Consider the following 19,646-nt stretch of genomic DNA (forward strand, 5'->3'; position numbering starts at 1 on the left):
AGTACGCAAAAGTATTCTTAAACACTGGAGTGTGTTAAATGCTGGAATACTTAACCTTGAAAGACCACTCTTTGCGTTCAAAAGAAATAAAAATATCAAAGACCATTTGATAAGAGCGGCACTCCCTGACACTAGAAACACTGGCACCCTCCTTGAGCATTGGTCCTTACCTGCAATCACTGGGCACAACAAGTGTGGCAATTGCTCTGTATGTGGATTCACTACTGACTGCAAAGAGTTTGTGTTTGGTGACATACGTAAACCCCATAATCATTTCAGTAATTGTAATACCAGTAATGTCATTTACGCAATTTTGTGCCCCTGTGATAAGATCTATATAGGACAAACGACACAAAAAATCCGGATCAGAATCTGCCAACACAGAAGCAGACTGAGATGCAAAACACCGAACGCACCACTGGTAGAACATTTCGAATCAGCTGGCCATACTGAAGATGACATTCATTGGACAGTTGTCACTGTTGTCAAAATCCCTCCAAGAGGTGCAGATATCTCACAGCTCCTGAATAAGGAGGAATTAAAATGGATTTTGAAAACGGGAAGCATTCACAGTGGATTGAACCGCTTAGAGGATTGGACCTCTTTACTTTGAATTCTCCAATTGGAACTGTCCGCGAATCAGGATACTACTACAGAACCACCATCATACTTTAATAGACTTTGACTTTCTTTCCCTTTCAAAATTGTGCTCTCCATGTTTTGGAAATGTAATGGCTTATACATCCTTGTATTTGACTTAATATGATGTTGTCTGACCGTCTACCACCACTGCACTCGCTTTTAACCTCACTACTCGCCGTTTTGTCACTCACTCAATATGGCGCCCAAATCAGCCCAGCTATACATCACTCCTGGCAACCAGCCATACAAACTCGTTTTTAACCCCACTACACGCTGTTCTTCCACTCACTCAATATGGCGCCCAAATCAGCCCAGCTTCACATCACCACTAGCAACCAGCCGAACATGTGACTGATCACCTGATCCAGCCACTATCACATGATACCGGCCCAAGCACTTCCTCTCCACAACCGATCCGGCATTGACCGAGACGCTGCTTCGTTGATCCCTCGTGAACGCGACTCCATTATCACATTGAGGTACGTTTTTCGTTCTCCTACCGCGGGCTCCCCAACCCTCCATTCACGATATGATTCCGCTCGTTAATTTGCCTTGTATTTTCTCGGCAGATTGTCGCCACCGCGTTGACATTGCTCATCGTGGACCTGGGTAAGACTTTTTACCCCCTTTTTACACAGCACCCCCGCACTCCTGGGCCTTGATTTTGACCTATATATTTTTATTTCAGACCGATCCCGTACTTCTAATCAGTCGCTCAGGTTTATTTACCGAGTCGACACATCATTCCTGCTGTAACTCTGGACAGCACGAGGTAAATTGTTGCTCGCGTATCACGAAATGCTCACTAAATATACTCTTCACTGTATAGAAAGCGCTTGTTTCTCACCGACGGCATTCACATTTCCCGGTCTCAGACACGCCCTCCTTTCAAGCATGTCAACGACCACGCACTGTTCCACCGTCAAGATCCCTTTACACTCGCGGTAACCACGCCCTTCCACCATTAATACGACCTGCTACGTAGCGTGTTCCACTTTATTTCTCTATCGTTCCGTGATCGAGAGTTCACAAAGTCATCCTGATCACGTTCAGCACGTGTTCTGACATATACTGTCTTATGTTTTTGTTTTAATTTATTTAATCTTGACAATTATGTTTTTTCCCAATTTTTCTCCCCCCCTTCCTTCCTCTTCATTGGATTATGTTGGTTTTTGTGTGAATTGTTGTTAATTCAGGCATTTCTAAAGGCAATTATACTAATCAGTCCTGATGATGATCCTAACACCCCCCCAGTAAGGATCGAAACGTCGTCGACTATGTCGTTCACCTTACACTATGACTACTTATGTGTATAAAATGTTGTGAAGGTGACTAGTTATATACCAAGATGTTTCACCACCTGTTATTCTCGTCATAGAAACATCGCCTCAATTGCCTGTTTGTTTTCTCAGAAATTTTTGTCCTCTTGATATGTAAGCCATAGGATACAGGCTTGTGTCCCACCAATATTTCGCTTACATCTTGTCTGATCATTGAAAACCATTTTTGCTTATTAAAGCTGCCTTGTCCGGCTGGACACAGGCTATAATATAGTACCCATTGTGGCTATATTGTTTATTGCTTGATATACTCTTTTGCTTTCAGGGACCACTGTCTCTTACAAAACGTACACTCCAGCAAGGGCAACCAGCCTTAGTGATGCTGAATGTATTTGCATTACTGACTGAAACCTCAAACCCCACTCGCTTGTGAATACTGTGCATGATTCCACATAGTAAGCAGCTGGGTGTGTGCTAAGAGTCTGCTTCTGCACCAAAAAATGGCTCCCCCTTTCCATCTAATGCAACTGTGAAATCACCAGAGCAATACGCAATAAATCTCTGCCTGTAATTCCTATTTGCACACAGAGTCATGTTTTCACATTAGTCACAAAACGAAATTTCTTTGCCAATTTGAAAGCACACTTACTGCTCTTTTTTTTGGCAAGTGATAAACACTTTTACAGACTGACACATTATGAATCCACTTTTCAGATTTTTTAAAAAGCACATGTCCAAACTGCTTTTTCAGACCAGCACCATTTGTAACCTGGGTGACTGCCTACACTCCAGCAAGGGCAACCAGCCTTAGTGATGCTGAATGTGTTTGCATTACTGATTGAAACCTCAAACCCCACTCGCTTGTGAATACTGTGCATGATTCCACATGGTAAGTAGCTGGCTGTGTGCTAAGAGTCTGCTTCTGCACCAAAAAATGGCTCCCCCTTTCCATCTAATGCAACTGTGAAATCACCAGAGCAATACGCAATAAATCTCTGCCTGTAATTCCTATTTGCACACAGAGTCATGTTTTCACATTAGTCACAAAACGAAATTTCTTTGCCAATTTGAAAGCACACTTACTGCTCTTTTTTTTGGCAAGTGATAAACACTTTTACAGACTGACACATTATGAATCCACTTTTCAGATTTTTTAAAAAGCACATGTCCAAACTGCTTTTTCAGACCAGCACCATTTGTAACCTGGGTGACTGCCTACACTCCAGCAAGGGCAACCAGCCTTAGTGATGCTGAATGTATTTGCATTACTGACTGAAACCTCAAACCCCACTCGCTTGTGAATACTGTGCATGATTCCACATGGTAAGTAGCTGGCTGTGTGCTAAGAGTCTGCTTCTGCACCAAAAAATGGCTCCCCCTTTCCATCTAATGCAACTGTGAAATCACCAGAGCAATACGCAATAAATCTCTGCCTGTAATTCCTATTTGCACACAGAGTCATGTTTTCACATTAGTCACAAAACGAAATTTCTTTGCCAATTTGAAAGCACACTTACTGCTCTTTTTTTTGGCAAGTGATAAACACTTTTACAGACTGACACATTATGAATCCACTTTTCAGATGTTTTAAAAAGCACATGTCCAAACTGCTTTTTCAGACCAGCACCATGTGTAACCTGGTTGACTGCCTACACTCCAGCAAGGGCAACCAGCCTTAGTGATGCTGAATGTATTTGCATTACTGACTGAAACCTCAAACCCCACTCGCTTGTGAATACTGTGCATGATTCCACATAGTAAGCAGCTAGGTGTGTGCTAAGAGTCTGCTTCTGCACCAAAAAATGGCTCCCCCTTTCCATCTAATGCAACTGTGAAATCACCAGAGCAATACGCAATAAATCTCTGCCTGTAATTCCTATTTTCACACAGAGTCATGTTTTCACATTAGTCACAAAACGAAATTTCTTTGCCAATTTGAAAGCACACTTACTGCTCTTTTTTTTTGCAAGTGATAAACATTTTTACAGACTGACACATTATGAATCCACTTTTCAGATTTTTTAAAAAGCACATGTCCAAACTGCTTTTTCAGACCAGCACCATTTGTAACCTGGGTGACTGCCTACACTCCAGCAAGGGCAACCAGCCTTAGTGATGCTGAATGTATTTGCATTACTGACTGAAACCTCAAACCCCACTCGCTTGTGAATACTGTGCATGATTCCACATGGTAAGTAGCTGGCTGTGTGCTAAGAGTCTGCTTCTGCACCAAAAAATGGCTCCCCCTTTCCATCTAATGCAACTGTGAAATCACCAGAGCAATACGCAATAAATCTCTGCCTGTAATTCCTATTTGCACACAGAGTCATGTTTTCACATTAGTCACAAAACGAAATTTCTTTGCCAATTTGAAAGCACACTTACTGCTCTTTTTTTTGGCAAGTGATAAACACTTTTACAGACTGACACATTATGAATCCACTTTTCAGATTTTTTAAAAAGCACATGTCCAAACTGCTTTTTCAGACCAGCACCATGTGTAACCTGGTTGACTGCCTACACTCCAGCAAGGGCAACCAGCCTTAGTGATGCTGAATGTATTTGCATTACTGACTGAAACCTCAAACCCCACTCGCTTGTGAATACTGTGCATGATTCCACATAGTAAGCAGCTAGGTGTGTGCTAAGAGTCTGCTTCTGCACCAAAAAATGGCTCCCCCTTTCCATCTAATGCAACTGTGAAATCACCAGAGCAATACGCAATAAATCTCTGCCTGTAATTCCTATTTGCACACAGAGTCATGTTTTCACATTAGTCACAAAACGAAATTTCTTTGCCAATTTGAAAGCACACTTACTGCTCTTTTTTTTTGCAAGTGATAAACATTTTTACAGACTGACACATTATGAATCCACTTTTCAGATTTTTTAAAAAGCACATGTCCAAACTGCTTTTTCAGACCAGCACCATTTGTAACCTGGGTGACTGCCTACACTCCAGCAAGGGCAACCAGCCTTAGTGATGCTGAATGTATTTGCATTACTGAGTCCAACCTCAAACCCTTAAACTATTCTTTTATTATACCAGTACACCTTAATTTATTGTGAAAACATAGTCCATATTATTTTACTTGTTCCTCACATTTAAATTTCTCCCAAAACAGAAAATAATAAACACAACTTCAACAAAAAGAATTGCATTTCTATTATTCATTTCTTAATTTACCATATACATCCCCTCTCAAACTCTAAACTCACCTTTAAAATTAGTTAGTTGTGAAAGAAATGTGGCACTCAAACAGCAGATTATCAGAGCCAGGATCTCTGTTATCTACACCTCTCTCCTCTCAGCAGAACCAGATAATGGCAAACTTTCCCTCTCTTTTTCCACACATATACATGTTAGTTTCAAATCTCAGTGCTTGCCCCTTTTTTTCAAATGTAATCACACATTTCTATTGGTTGAAAACCAACCCTTTTCCAAAAGTACCCTTCCCCCAACTTGACTTCTGCCTAGTACCCTTCCCCCAACTTGACTTCTGCCTGCTACCATAGCAACAGTTCATGGAACACTGCTGTGTGGAGTTAGGTCAGAAGTTCACCAAACAATGTTTCAATTCCACAGAGCAAGAGTGCTTGACTTTTCAAACCTAACAGCAAATCCATAGTACTGTTCTTTGGTAACACATTTTTCTGTACCAATACAAAACATGCTTCTATTAATTTACACATACAGCCTAGTTTTTATTCTAGAATGGTATGAAACAGCCAATCAGTTCTTTTTTTTTTGAAAAAAATATGTATGCCTCCATTTTCAAACTGTCTTTCTTTTCATATTGCCATTCTACTGAAAGACACCTCCTGAGTGCATCCAGTTCTCCTTTGAAGATGTTCACAGTGTGGATTGTAGGGCACAGCTATGTCTTCTGGAGTGAAAAGTATGCAGAGAAAACAGATATGGTGAGAGACCTTGCTTTGCCAAATGTAGACATTAAATGGATTGGTCAGAGAGGGTTAAAGTGGCACCAATTGATGCCATTGGTGAAATCCTTCATGCACATCCAACACCCTGACCTCATAATAGTGCACTGTGGTGGCAATGACCTAGGCACTTTGACTGGGGTAGGTCTGGAAATGCTTATGAAGGAGACCTTTGCACAACTGTTTTCACTTTTCCCTAAAACTGCCTTTCTGTTTTCTAACATATGCCAAAGGCAAAAATGGAACTGGTCCAATCATTTCTGTCCGCAGATTGACAAAGCAAGAAAGCACGTCAACAAAGCTGTTTCTGCTTTCCTCCGTGACTATGGTATGGGTTCCATTTACCACAACAACTTGCGTTATGACATGCAAGACATTTATAGAGGAGATGGTGTGCACTTCAATGATGAAGGGAACAGAGTCTTCCTCTTGAACCTTAGACTTTGCATCGGTACTTACTTGTAGGTACCGAAAAACACTTCATAAACACAACGGCTCTTTTTAGAGCCCCCTAATATCTAAACACTTAAATCTGATTTTCATTTCTTTTTTTTTTTTTTTTTTTACCGTACGCGTACCCCGCGATTTTTTTTAAAATCAATAAATGTTTTCTTTGTACTTTTCTGTCCTTCTTTGACCCCCTTACAAATGTTAGGGGGTCTGTAACTCTCCTCCTTGCCCCCTTTTCAAGATATCACTCTTTTTTTTCTGAGTGAAACACACGAAATGGCGGCCGCCGCTTCCTGGTTTCGACCAATTCGAATGTTTACTAAGATCTAAGAGCCAATCAGAATCGCGCTCGCGCACGCCACCGTACGCGTACGGTAAGCGTACCGTAAGCGCACCGTAAGCTGGCTCAGATATATATATTGATTTAAAGGCTATTTTCTCAGAATCTACTGAACAGATTTACACCAAACCTACAAAAGGCACTTCCTTGACCTGAGGACTACCTCTCTGCCAAATTTCTAGTAATTCTGTTCAGACGTTCGGGCTGTAGCCCTGTCTAAAGGTCCTATGGAAAAATGCATGGGAAAAACGCGTTTTGGGACCCCCCTTTTATCTCAGCCCCCGCTTGACGAATCCCCCCGAGACTTTCAGGGAAGGCGCGGAACGTAGCGCCCCACCTATTTTGAAAAATTCGCGAGGATTCGTCAACCGGCGCCAAAGTTATTCAAAATAGAATGTTGCGGATTTCCTATGGAAACGTGGTCCTAACTATAACTACCTACTGGCGACCGCCAGTAGGTAATATATATGCACACACACACACACATATATATATTTATATATATATATATATATATTACCTACTGGCGGTCGCCAGTAGGTAGTTATAGTTAGGACCACGTTTCCATAGGAAAACCTCAACATTCTATTTTGAATAACTTTGGCGCCGGTCGACGAATCCTCGCGAATTTCTCAAAATAGGTGGGGCGCTACGCTCCGCTCCTACCCTGAAAGTCTCGGGGGGATCCGTCAAGCGGGGGCTGAGATAAAAGGGGGGTCCCAAAACGCGTTTTTCCCATGCATTTTTCCATAGGACCTTTAGAACGAGCTACAGCCCGAACGGCTGAACAGAATTACTCAAAATTTGGCAGAGAGGTAGTCCCTAGGTCAAGGAAGTGCCTTTTGTAGGTTTGGTGTAAATCTGTTCAGTAGATTCTGAGAAAATAGCCTTTAAATCAATATATATATCTGAGCCCGCTTACGGTACGCTTACCGTACGCTTACGGTAAGCGTACGGTGGCGTGCGCGAGCGCGATTCTGATTGGCTCTTAGATCTTAGTAAACATTCGAATCGGCCGAAACCAGGAAGCGGCGGCCGCCATTTTGTGTATTTCACTCTGAAAAAAAAGAGTGAAAACAAGGAAAGGGGGCAATGAGGAGAGTTACAGACCCCCTAACAATTGTAAGGGGGTCAAAGAAGGACAGAAAAGTACAAAAAAAACATTTATTGATTTTAAAAAAAATCACGGGGTACGCGTACGGTAAGCTTACGGTAAGCGTACGGTAAAAAAAAAAAAAATAAATAAATGAAAAGCAGATTTAAGAGTTTAGAAATTAGGGAGCTCTAAAAAGAGCTGTTGTGTTTATGGAGTCATTTTTTTAGTGGTACCTACAAGTAAGTACCGATGCAGAGTCTAAGGTTCAAGAGGAAGACTCTGTTCCCTTCATCATTGAAGTGCACACCATCTCCTCTATAAATGTCTTGCATGTCGTAACGCAAGTTGTTGTGGTAAATGGCACCCATACCATAGTCACGGAGGAAAGCAGAAACAGATTTGTTGACGTGCTTTCTTGCTTTGTCAATCTGAGGACAGAAATGATTGGCCCAGTTCCATTTTTGCCTTTGGCATATGTTGGAAAACACAAAGGCAGTTTTAGGGAAAAGTGTAAACAGTTGTGCAAAGGTGTCCTTCATAAGCATTTCCAGACCTACCCCAGTCAAAGTGCCTAGGTCATTGCCACCACAGTGCACTATTATGAGGTCAGGGTGTTGGATTTGAATGAAGGATTTCACCAATGGCATCAATTGGTGCCACTTTAACCCTCTCTGACCAATCCATTTAATGTCTACATTTGGCAAAGCAAGGTCTCTCACCATATCTGTTTTCTCTGCAAACTTTTCACTCCAGAAGACATAGCTGTGCCCTACAATCCACACTGTGAACATCTTCAAAGGAGAACTGGATGCACTCAGGAGGTGTCTTTCAGTAGAATGGCAATATGAAAAGAAAGACAGTTTGGAAATGGAGGCATACATATTTTTTACAAAACAAAAAGAACTGATTGGCTGTTTCATACCATTCTAGAAAAAAAACTAGGCTGTATGTGAAAATTAAAAGAAGCATGTTTTGTATTGGTACAAAAAAATGTGTAACCAAAGAACAGTACTATGGTTTTGCTGTTAGGTTTGAAAAGTCAAGCACTCTTGCTCTGTGGAATTGAAACATTGTGTGTCGAACTTCTGACCTAACTGCACACAGCAGTGTTCCATGAGCTGTTGCTATGGTAGCAGGCAGAAGTCAAGTTGGGGGAAGGGTACTAGGCAGAAGTCAAGTTGGGGGCAGGGTACTTTTGGAAAAGGGTTGGTTTTCAACCAATAGAAATGTGTCATTACATTTGAAAAAAAGGGGGAAGCACTGAGATTTGAAACTTACATGTATATGTGTGGAAAAATAGAGGGAAAGTTTGCCATTATCTGGTTCTGCTGAGAGGAGAGAGGTGTAGAGAACAGAGATCCTGGCTCTGATAATCTGCTGTTTGAGTGTCACATTTCTTTCACAACTAACTAATTTTAAAGGTGAGTTTACAGTTTGAGAGGGGATGTATGTGGTAACTTAAGAAATGAATAATAGAAATGGGAATTGTTTTTGTTGTAGTTACACATGGTGGTTTCATAATGTGTCAGTCTGTAAAAGTGATTTTCACTTGGCCCGAAAAAAAAAGAGCAGTAAGTGTGCTTTCAAATTGGCAAAGAAATTTCGTTTTGGCACTAATGTGAAAACATGACTCTGTGTGCATAGAAGAATTATAGGCAGAGATTTATTGCGTCTTGCTCTGGTGATTTCACAGTTGCAGTAGATGGAAAGGGGGAGCGAATTTTTGGGGGAAGAAGCAGAGGCTTAGCACACACCCATGTGCTTGCCATGTATAGTCATGCACAGTAATTAGAAGCGAGTGGGGTTTTCAGGTTTAAGTCTGTAATGCAAATACATTCAGCATCACTAAGGCTGGTTGCCCCTGCTGGAGTGTAGGCAGTCACAGAGAATACACACGGTGGTGGTCTGAAAAAAAAACAGCTTGGACATGTGCATTTAAATAAATTTAAAAAAAAGGTTTCAGAATGTGTCAGTCTGTAAAAGTGATTTCAAATTGTAAAAAGAGATTTTCACTTGGCCCGAAAAAAAAAGAGCAGTAAGTGTGCTTTCAAATTGGCAAAAAAATTTCGTTTTGGCACTAATGTGAAAACATGACTCTGTGTGCATAGAAGAATTATAGGCAGAGATTTATTGCGTCTTGCTCTGGTGATTTCACAGTTGCAGTAGATGGAAAAGAGGAGCGAATTTTTGGGGGAAGAAGCAGAGGCTTAGCACACACCCATGTGCTTGCCATGTATAGTCATGCACAGTAATTAGAAGCGAGTGGGGTTTTCAGGTTTAAGTCTGTAATGCAAATACATTCAGCATCACTAAGGCTGGTTGCCCCTGCTGGAGTGTAGGCAGTCACAGAGAATACACACGGTGGTGGTCTGAAAAAAAAACAGCTTGGACATGTGCATTTAAATAAATTTAAAAAAAAGGTTTCAGAATGTGTCAGTCTGTAAAAGTGATTTCAAATTGTAAAAAGAGATTTTCACTTGGCCCGAAAAAAAAAGAGCAGTAAGTGTGCTTTCAAATTGGCAAAGAAATTTCGTTTTGGCACTAATGTGAAAACATGACTCTGTGTGCATAGAAGAATTATAGGCAGAGATTTATTGCGTCTTGCTCTGGTGATTTCACATTTGCAGTAGATGGAAAGGGGGAGCGAATTTTTGGGGGAAGAAGCAGAGGCTTAGCACACACCCATGTGCTTGCCATGTATAGTCATGCACAGTAATTAGAAGCGAGTGGGGTTTTCAGGTTTAAGTCTGTAATGCAAATACATTCAGCATCACTAAGGCTGGTTGCCCCTGCTGGAGTGTAGGCAGTCACAGAGAATACACACGGTGGTGGTCTGAAAAAAAAACAGCTTGGACATGTGCATTTAAATAAATTTAAAAAAAAGGTTTCAGAATGTGTCAGTCTGTAAAAGTGATTTCAAATTGTAAAAAGAGATTTTCACTTGGCCCGAAAAAAAAAGAGCAGTAAGTGTGCTTTCAAATTGGCAAAGAAATTTCGTTTTGGCACTAATGTGAAAACATGACTCTGTGTGCATAGAAGAATTATAGGCAGAGATTTATTGCGTCTTGCTCTGGTGATTTCACAGTTGCAGTAGATGGAAAGGGGGAGCGAATTTTTGGGGGAAGAAGCAGAGGCTTAGCACACACCCATGTGCTTGCCATGTATAGTCATGCACAGTAATTAGAAGCGAGTGGGGTTTTCAGGTTTAAGTCTGTAATGCAAATACATTCAGCATCACTAAGGCTGGTTGCCCCTGCTGGAGTGTAGGCAGTCACAGAGAATACACACGGTGGTGGTCTGAAAAAAAAACAGCTTGGACATGTGCATTTAAATAAATTTAAAAAAAAAGGATTCAGAATGTGTCAGTCTGTAAAAGTGATTTCAAATTGTAAAAAGAGATTTTCACTTGGCCCGAAAAAAAAAGAGCAGTAAGTGTGCTTTCAAATTGGCAAAGAAATTTCGTTTTGGCACTAATGTGAAAACATGACTCTGTGTGCATAGAAGAATTATAGGCAGAGATTTATTGCGTCTTGCTCTGGTGATTTCACAGTTGCAGTAGATGGAAAAGAGGAGCGAATTTTTGGGGGAAGAAGCAGAGGCTTAGCACACACCCATGTGCTTGCCATGTATAGTCATGCACAGTAATTAGAAGCGAGTGGGGTTTTCAGGTTTAAGTCTGTAATGCAAATACATTCAGCATCACTAAGGCTGGTTGCCCCTGCTGGAGTGTAGGCAGTCACAGAGAATACACACGGTGGTGGTCTGAAAAAAAAACAGCTTGGACATGTGCATTTAAATAAATTTAAAAAAAAGGTTTCAGAATGTGTCAGTCTGTAAAAGTGATTTCAAATTGTAAAAAGAGATTTTCACTTGGCCCGAAAAAAAAAGAGCAGTAAGTGTGCTTTCAAATTGGCAAAGAAATTTCGTTTTGGCACTAATGTGAAAACATGACTCTGTGTGCATAGAAGAATTATAGGCAGAGATTTATTGCGTCTTGCTCTGGTGATTTCACATTTGCAGTAGATGGAAAGGGGGAGCGAATTTTTGGGGGAAGAAGCAGAGGCTTAGCACACACCCATGTGCTTGCCATGTATAGTCATGCACAGTAATTAGAAGCGAGTGGGGTTTTCAGGTTTAAGTCTGTAATGCAAATACATTCAGCATCACTAAGGCTGGTTGCCCCTGCTGGAGTGTAGGCAGTCACAGAGAATACACACGGTGGTGGTCTGAAAAAAAAACAGCTTGGACATGTGCATTTAAATAAATTTAAAAAAAAGGTTTCAGAATGTGTCAGTCTGTAAAAGTGATTTCAAATTGTAAAAAGAGATTTTCACTTGGCCCGAAAAAAAAAGAGCAGTAAGTGTGCTTTCAAATTGGCAAAGAAATTTCGTTTTGGCACTAATGTGAAAACATGACTCTGTGTGCATAGAAGAATTATAGGCAGAGATTTATTGCGTCTTGCTCTGGTGATTTCACAGTTGCAGTAGATGGAAAGGGGGAGCGAATTTTTGGGGGAAGAAGCAGAGGCTTAGCACACACCCATGTGCTTGCCATGTATAGTCATGCACAGTAATTAGAAGCGAGTGGGGTTTTCAGGTTTAAGTCTGTAATGCAAATACATTCAGCATCACTAAGGCTGGTTGCCCCTGCTGGAGTGTAGGCAGTCACAGAGAATACACACGGTGGTGGTCTGAAAAAAAAACAGCTTGGACATGTGCATTTAAATAAATTTAAAAAAAAGGTTTCAGAATGTGTCAGTCTGTAAAAGTGATTTCAAATTGTAAAAAGAGATTTTCACTTGGCCCGAAAAAAAAAGAGCAGTAAGTGTGCTTTCAAATTGGCAAAGAAATTTCGTTTTGGCACTAATGTGAAAACATGACTCTGTGTGCATAGAAGAATTATAGGCAGAGATTTATTGCGTCTTGCTCTGGTGATTTCACATTTGCAGTAGATGGAAAGGGGGAGCGAATTTTTGGGGGAAGAAGCAGAGGCTTAGCACACACCCATGTGCTTGCCATGTATAGTCATGCACAGTAATTAGAAGCGAGTGGGGTTTTCAGGTTTAAGTCTGTAATGCAAATACATTCAGCATCACTAAGGCTGGTTGCCCCTGCTGGAGTGTAGGCAGTCACAGAGAATACACACGGTGGTGGTCTGAAAAAAAAACAGCTTGGACATGTGCATTTAAATAAATTTAAAAAAAAGGTTTCAGAATGTGTCAGTCTGTAAAAGTGATTTCAAATTGTAAAAAGAGGTTTTCACTTGGCCCGAAAAAAAAAGAGCAGTAAGTGTGCTTTCAAATTGGCAAAGAAATTTCGTTTTGGCACTAATGTGAAAACATGACTCTGTGTGCATAGAAGAATTATAGGCAGAGATTTATTGCGTCTTGCTCTGGTGATTTCACAGTTGCAGTAGATGGAAAGGGGGAGCGAATTTTTGGGGGAAGAAGCAGAGGCTTAGCACACACCCATGTGCTTGCCATGTATAGTCATGCACAGTAATTAGAAGCGAGTGGGGTTTTCAGGTTTAAGTCTGTAATGCAAATACATTCAGCATCACTAAGGCTGGTTGCCCCTGCTGGAGTGTAGGCAGTCACAGAGAATACACACGGTGGTGGTCTGAAAAAAAAACAGCTTGGACATGTGCATTTAAATAAATTTAAAAAAAAAGGATTCAGAATGTGTCAGTCTGTAAAAGTGATTTCAAATTGTAAAAAGAGATTTTCACTTGGCCCGAAAAAAAAAGAGCAGTAAGTGTGCTTTCAAATTGGCAAAGAAATTTCGTTTTGGCACTAATGTGAAAACATGACTCTGTGTGCATAGAAGAATTATAGGCAGAGATTTATTGCGTCTTGCTCTGGTGATTTCACAGTTGCAGTAGATGGAAAAGAGGAGCGAATTTTTGGGGGAAGAAGCAGAGGCTTAGCACACACCCATGTGCTTGCCATGTATAGTCATGCACAGTAATTAGAAGCGAGTGGGGTTTTCAGGTTTAAGTCTGTAATGCAAATACATTCAGCATCACTAAGGCTGGTTGCCCCTGCTGGAGTGTAGGCAGTCACAGAGAATACACACGGTGGTGGTCTGAAAAAAAAACAGCTTGGACATGTGCATTTAAATAAATTTAAAAAAAAGGTTTCAGAATGTGTCAGTCTGTAAAAGTGATTTCAAATTGTAAAAAGAGATTTTCACTTGGCCCGAAAAAAAAAGAGCAGTAAGTGTGCTTTCAAATTGGCAAAGAAATTTCGTTTTGGCACTAATGTGAAAACATGACTCTGTGTGCATAGAAGAATTATAGGCAGAGATTTATTGCGTCTTGCTCTGGTGATTTCACATTTGCAGTAGATGGAAAGGGGGAGCGAATTTTTGGGGGAAGAAGCAGAGGCTTAGCACACACCCATGTGCTTGCCATGTATAGTCATGCACAGTAATTAGAAGCGAGTGGGGTTTTCAGGTTTAAGTCTGTAATGCAAATACATTCAGCATCACTAAGGCTGGTTGCCCCTGCTGGAGTGTAGGCAGTCACAGAGAATACACACGGTGGTGGTCTGAAAAAAAAACAGCTTGGACATGTGCATTTAAATAAATTTAAAAAAAAGGTTTCAGAATGTGTCAGTCTGTAAAAGTGATTTCAAATTGTAAAAAGAGATTTTCACTTGGCCCGAAAAAAAAAGAGCAGTAAGTGTGCTTTCAAATTGGCAAAGAAATTTCGTTTTGGCACTAATGTGAAAACATGACTCTGTGTGCATAGAAGAATTATAGGCAGAGATTTATTGCGTCTTGCTCTGGTGATTTCACAGTTGCAGTAGATGGAAAGGGGGAGCGAATTTTTGGGGGAAGAAGCAGAGGCTTAGCACACACCCATGTGCTTGCCATGTATAGTCATGCACAGTAATTAGAAGCGAGTGGGGTTTTCAGGTTTAAGTCTGTAATGCAAATACATTCAGCATCACTAAGGCTGGTTGCCCCTGCTGGAGTGTAGGCAGTCACAGAGAATACACACGGTGGTGGTCTGAAAAAAAAACAGCTTGGACATGTGCATTTAAATAAATTTAAAAAAAAAGGATTCAGAATGTGTCAGTCTGTAAAAGTGATTTCAAATTGTAAAAAGAGATTTTCACTTGGCCCGAAAAAAAAAGAGCAGTAAGTGTGCTTTCAAATTGGCAAAGAAATTTCGTTTTGGCACTAATGTGAAAACATGACTCTGTGTGCATAGAAGAATTATAGGCAGAGATTTATTGCGTCTTGCTCTGGTGATTTCACAGTTGCAGTAGATGGAAAGGGGGAGCGAATTTTTGGGGGAAGAAGCAGAGGCTTAGCACACACCCATGTGCTTGCCATGTATAGTCATGCACAGTAATTAGAAGCGAGTGGGGTTTTCAGGTTTAAGTCTGTAATGCAAATACATTCAGCATCACTAAGGCTGGTTGCCCCTGCTGGAGTGTAGGCAGTCACAGAGAATACACACGGTGGTGGTCTGAAAAAAAAACAGCTTGGACATGTGCATTTAAATAAATTTAAAAAAAAGGTTTCAGAATGTGTCAGTCTGTAAAAGTGATTTCAAATTGTAAAAAGAGATTTTCACTTGGCCCGAAAAAAAAAGAGCAGTAAGTGTGCTTTCAAATTGGCAAAGAAATTTCGTTTTGGCACTAATGTGAAAACATGACTCTGTGTGCATAGAAGAATTATAGGCAGAGATTTATTGCTTCTTGCTCTGGTGATTTCACATTTGCAGTAGATGGAAAGGGGGAGCGAATTTTTGGGGGAAGAAGCAGAGGCTTAGCACACACCCATGTGCTTGCCATGTATAGTCATGCACAGTAATTAGAAGCGAGTGGGGTTTTCAGGTTTAAGTCTGTAATGCAAATACATTCAGCATCACTAAGGCTGGTTGCCCCTGCTGGAGTGTAGGCAGTCACAGAGAATACACACGGTGGTGGTCTGAAAAAAAAACAGCTTGGACATGTGCATTTAAATAAATTTAAAAAAAAGGTTTCAGAATGTGTCAGTCTGTAAAAGTGATTTCAAATTGTAAAAAGAGATTTTCACTTGGCCCGAAAAAAAAAGAGCAGTAAGTGTGCTTTCAAATTGGCAAAGAAATTTCGTTTTGGCACTAATGTGAAAACATGACTCTGTGTGCATAGAAGAATTATAGGCAGAGATTTATTGCGTCTTGCTCTGGTGATTTCACAGTTGCAGTAGATGGAAAAGAGGAGCGAATTTTTGAGGGAAGAAGCACAGGCTTAGCACACACCCATGTGCTTGCCATGTATAGTCATGCACAGTAATTAGAAGCGAGTGGGGTTTTCAGGTTTAAGTCTGTAATGCAAATACATTCAGCATCACTAAGGCTGGTTGCCCCTGCTGGAGTGTAGGCAGTCACAGAGAATACACACGGTGGTGGTCTGAAAAAAAAACAGCTTGGACATGTGCATTTAAATAAATTTAAAAAAAAGGTTTCAGAATGTGTCAGTCTGTAAAAGTGATTTCAAATTGTAAAAAGAGATTTTCACTTGGCCCGAAAAAAAAAGAGCAGTAAGTGTGCTTTCAAATTGGCAAAGAAATTTCGTTTTGGCACTAATGTGAAAACATGACTCTGTGTGCATAGAAGAATTATAGGCAGAGATTTATTGCGTCTTGCTCTGGTGATTTCACAGTTGCAGTAGATGGAAAAGAGGAGCGAATTTTTGGGGGAAGAAGCAGAGGCTTAGCACACACCCATGTGCTTGCCATGTATAGTCATGCACAGTAATTAGAAGCGAGTGGGGTTTTCAGGTTTAAGTCTGTAATGCAAATACATTCAGCATCACTAAGGCTGGTTGCCCCTGCTGGAGTGTAGGCAGTCACAGAGAATACACACGGTGGTGGTCTGAAAAAAAAACAGCTTGGACATGTGCATTTAAATAAATTTAAAAAAAAGGTTTCAGAATGTGTCAGTCTGTAAAAGTGATTTCAAATTGTAAAAAGAGATTTTCACTTGGCCCGAAAAAAAAAGAGCAGTAAGTGTGCTTTCAAATTGGCAAAGAAATTTCGTTTTGGCACTAATGTGAAAACATGACTCTGTGTGCATAGAAGAATTATAGGCAGAGATTTATTGCGTCTTGCTCTGGTGATTTCACAGTTGCAGTAGATGGAAAGGGGGAGCGATTTTTTGGGGGAAGAAGCAGAGGCTTAGCACACACCCATGTGCTTGCCATGTATAGTCATGCACAGTAATTAGAAGCGAGTGGGGTTTTCAGGTTTAAGTCTGTAATGCAAATACATTCAGCATCACTAAGGCTGGTTGCCCCTGCTGGAGTGTAGGCAGTCACAGAGAATACACACGGTGGTGGTCTGAAAAAAAAACAGCTTGGACATGTGCATTTAAATAAATTTAAAAAAAAGGTTTCAGAATGTGTCAGTCTGTAAAAGTGATTTCAAATTGTAAAAAGAGATTTTCACTTGGCCCGAAAAAAAAAGAGCAGTAAGTGTGCTTTCAAATTGGCAAAGAAATTTCGTTTTGGCACTAATGTGAAAACATGACTCTGTGTACATAGAAGAATTATAGGCAGAGATTTATTGCGTCTTGCTCTGGTGATTTCACAGTTGCAGTAGATGGAAAGGGGGAGCGATTTTTTGGGGGAAGAAGCAGAGGCTTAGCACACACCCATGTGCTTGCCATGTATAGTCATGCACAGTAATTAGAAGCGAGTGGGGTTTTCAGGTTTAAGTCTGTAATGCAAATACATTCAGCATCACTAAGGCTGGTTGCCCCTGCTGGAGTGTAGGCAGTCACAGAGAATACACATGGTGGTGGTCTGAAAAAACAGCTTGGTTTCATAATGTGACAGTTTGTAAAAGAGATTTTCACTTGCCCAAAAAAAAGAGCAGTTTGTGTGCATTCAAATTGGCAAAGAAATTTCGTTTTGTGACTATTGTGAAAAGAAATGTAGTAATATATTTAAATACAATAAAGGATTTTTTTTTTAGTTTTTTTCAGGTATTACTGAAGAACAGTGAACAAAATTTAAGATGCCTACAAAATCTCGAGTTCAAAAAACGCTAAAAAAAAAACTATATTTGAAGACAACTGGAGGACCAAAGTTAGTAGAAGATGCTGATGTTGGGAAAAAGAAAAAATCTTCTGGTAAGCAAAAAAAAACAATTTCTAAACAAAATATTCAAAACAAAGAAAAATGTACAAAATGTCTGTTCTCGGAAAAATGTAATAAAAAATAGAGAACAGCAAAAAATTGAGAATTTAGTTAATGCAAATATACCTTCTGCAATTGAAAAGTTTAACATAAACAGAAAAACAGCATTTAAAGAGATACGTAGAAAAATGTTTCAGAGAAGAGTTATGTCCAATTTGATAAAGGATATAAAGAAATATAAGCAAAAGGCTAAATATTACAAGAGAAAAAAAGAAATTGAAGCCATTGCAGCAAAAGCATTAGAATTAAAAAGGAAACTATTCATATTAATTTTGAATAGGATGCGTACATTAGATAAAATGGTTAATGTACTGAAATCACAAAGCAAAAGCAAAAGAGTAGTGAACAGAACAAACTTTTGTAAAGTGTTTTTAGGAAAGTGGATGCATAGTTCAAGTAGTGAACCTTTTTTTAATGAAGAGAGCTATTTTCAAAGTAATAGTTTGCTGCATGCAGTTGACACCAGAGGTCGTTCATACGAAGTAAAAAATGGTTGCATAATGGAGAAGGAGATAATGGTTCCAAGAGATGAGGTACAAGTGATGGCAGATGAGGCAATGGGGAGACGTCCTAAAGCCCCAGTGTACACTTGGAATTGTAGTAGTATTTGCACTGTGCGTCAGGAATCTATTGACAGATTTCGAGAGTTTCTAAGAGAATATAGTAAAAAAAGTGTAAAACAAAAGATTAAGGTGCTTCAAAGTCTGGATCCATGCAGAGTGAGAGAGAATACTGGTTTGCAGGGTCATTCTCTTGCTTGTCTATCTAGAAAAGTGTGCAATAGTGTTTTCCATCATTTTAGGATGCTGGCTGTTCATCATACTGAAATGAGAAAGTTTGTGAGACGGTTGTATTTTGCCAAAAGTCCAGCAATAAAGTTAAATGAATTGAATAGGGCTCTGTTCCGAGGAACGGTATCAGATGTAGAGAAGGTTGTTGATGAAATTCAGTTTTGTTACTTTGGTCCTGAACAAAACAGTGCAGAGAAGGACACAGTAAATGAGGCAGAAGTGGAAGAGAATGTAGAACCTTGTGTAAGTAAGACATTTAATGATCACATAACAAAATTTGCAATAATCTCTAATGAAAGACCAAATGTTACTTGTATTTGTTGCCGCAGAACTCATTATAGAAAACAAACTAGGAATGTTGATCTCTACAGAAAGAGTGAAAATGAAGATAATTATAAGTGGATGGATTTTGCCACATATATATTTCTTGAAAATTGTTTTGAATTGGGTGAAGATCAGCGTATTTGTAAGTACTGCTACAACAAGTTAGAGGAAAATAGAATGCCGACCAGAGCTGTACATAATAATTTAGAATTGGATGCTATTCCTGCTGAACTTTCTGAATTAAATACATATGAGTCTATACTCATTCAATGTGTTCATCCGTTCCAGACCATAGTACGTATGGAGCCCAAAACTGGTAAATTACCTCCTTCAGATTTACTGAGAGGTTTAAAAGGTAGAGTGGTGTATTTGCCCTTGGATTTGAAAAAAAATATGGAAACTATTGATGCGGATACTTTGGAAACTGAACCATTAATTATTCTGGTTAATGGTGTACCTACAAAGAATAAGAAGATTTGGCAGGAGCTGGTAGATGTGCGGAAAGTACAAAGAGCAAATTTGTATTTGAAAAAAAATAACAAATGGTATGAATCAATTTATATAGAAGAAGAAGAAGAAGAAGAAGAAG

This window comes from Triturus cristatus, chromosome 4_2, assembly GCF_964204655.1.
Source record: "Triturus cristatus chromosome 4_2, aTriCri1.1, whole genome shotgun sequence".
NCBI classification, from domain to species: Eukaryota; Metazoa; Chordata; class Amphibia; order Caudata; family Salamandridae; genus Triturus; species Triturus cristatus.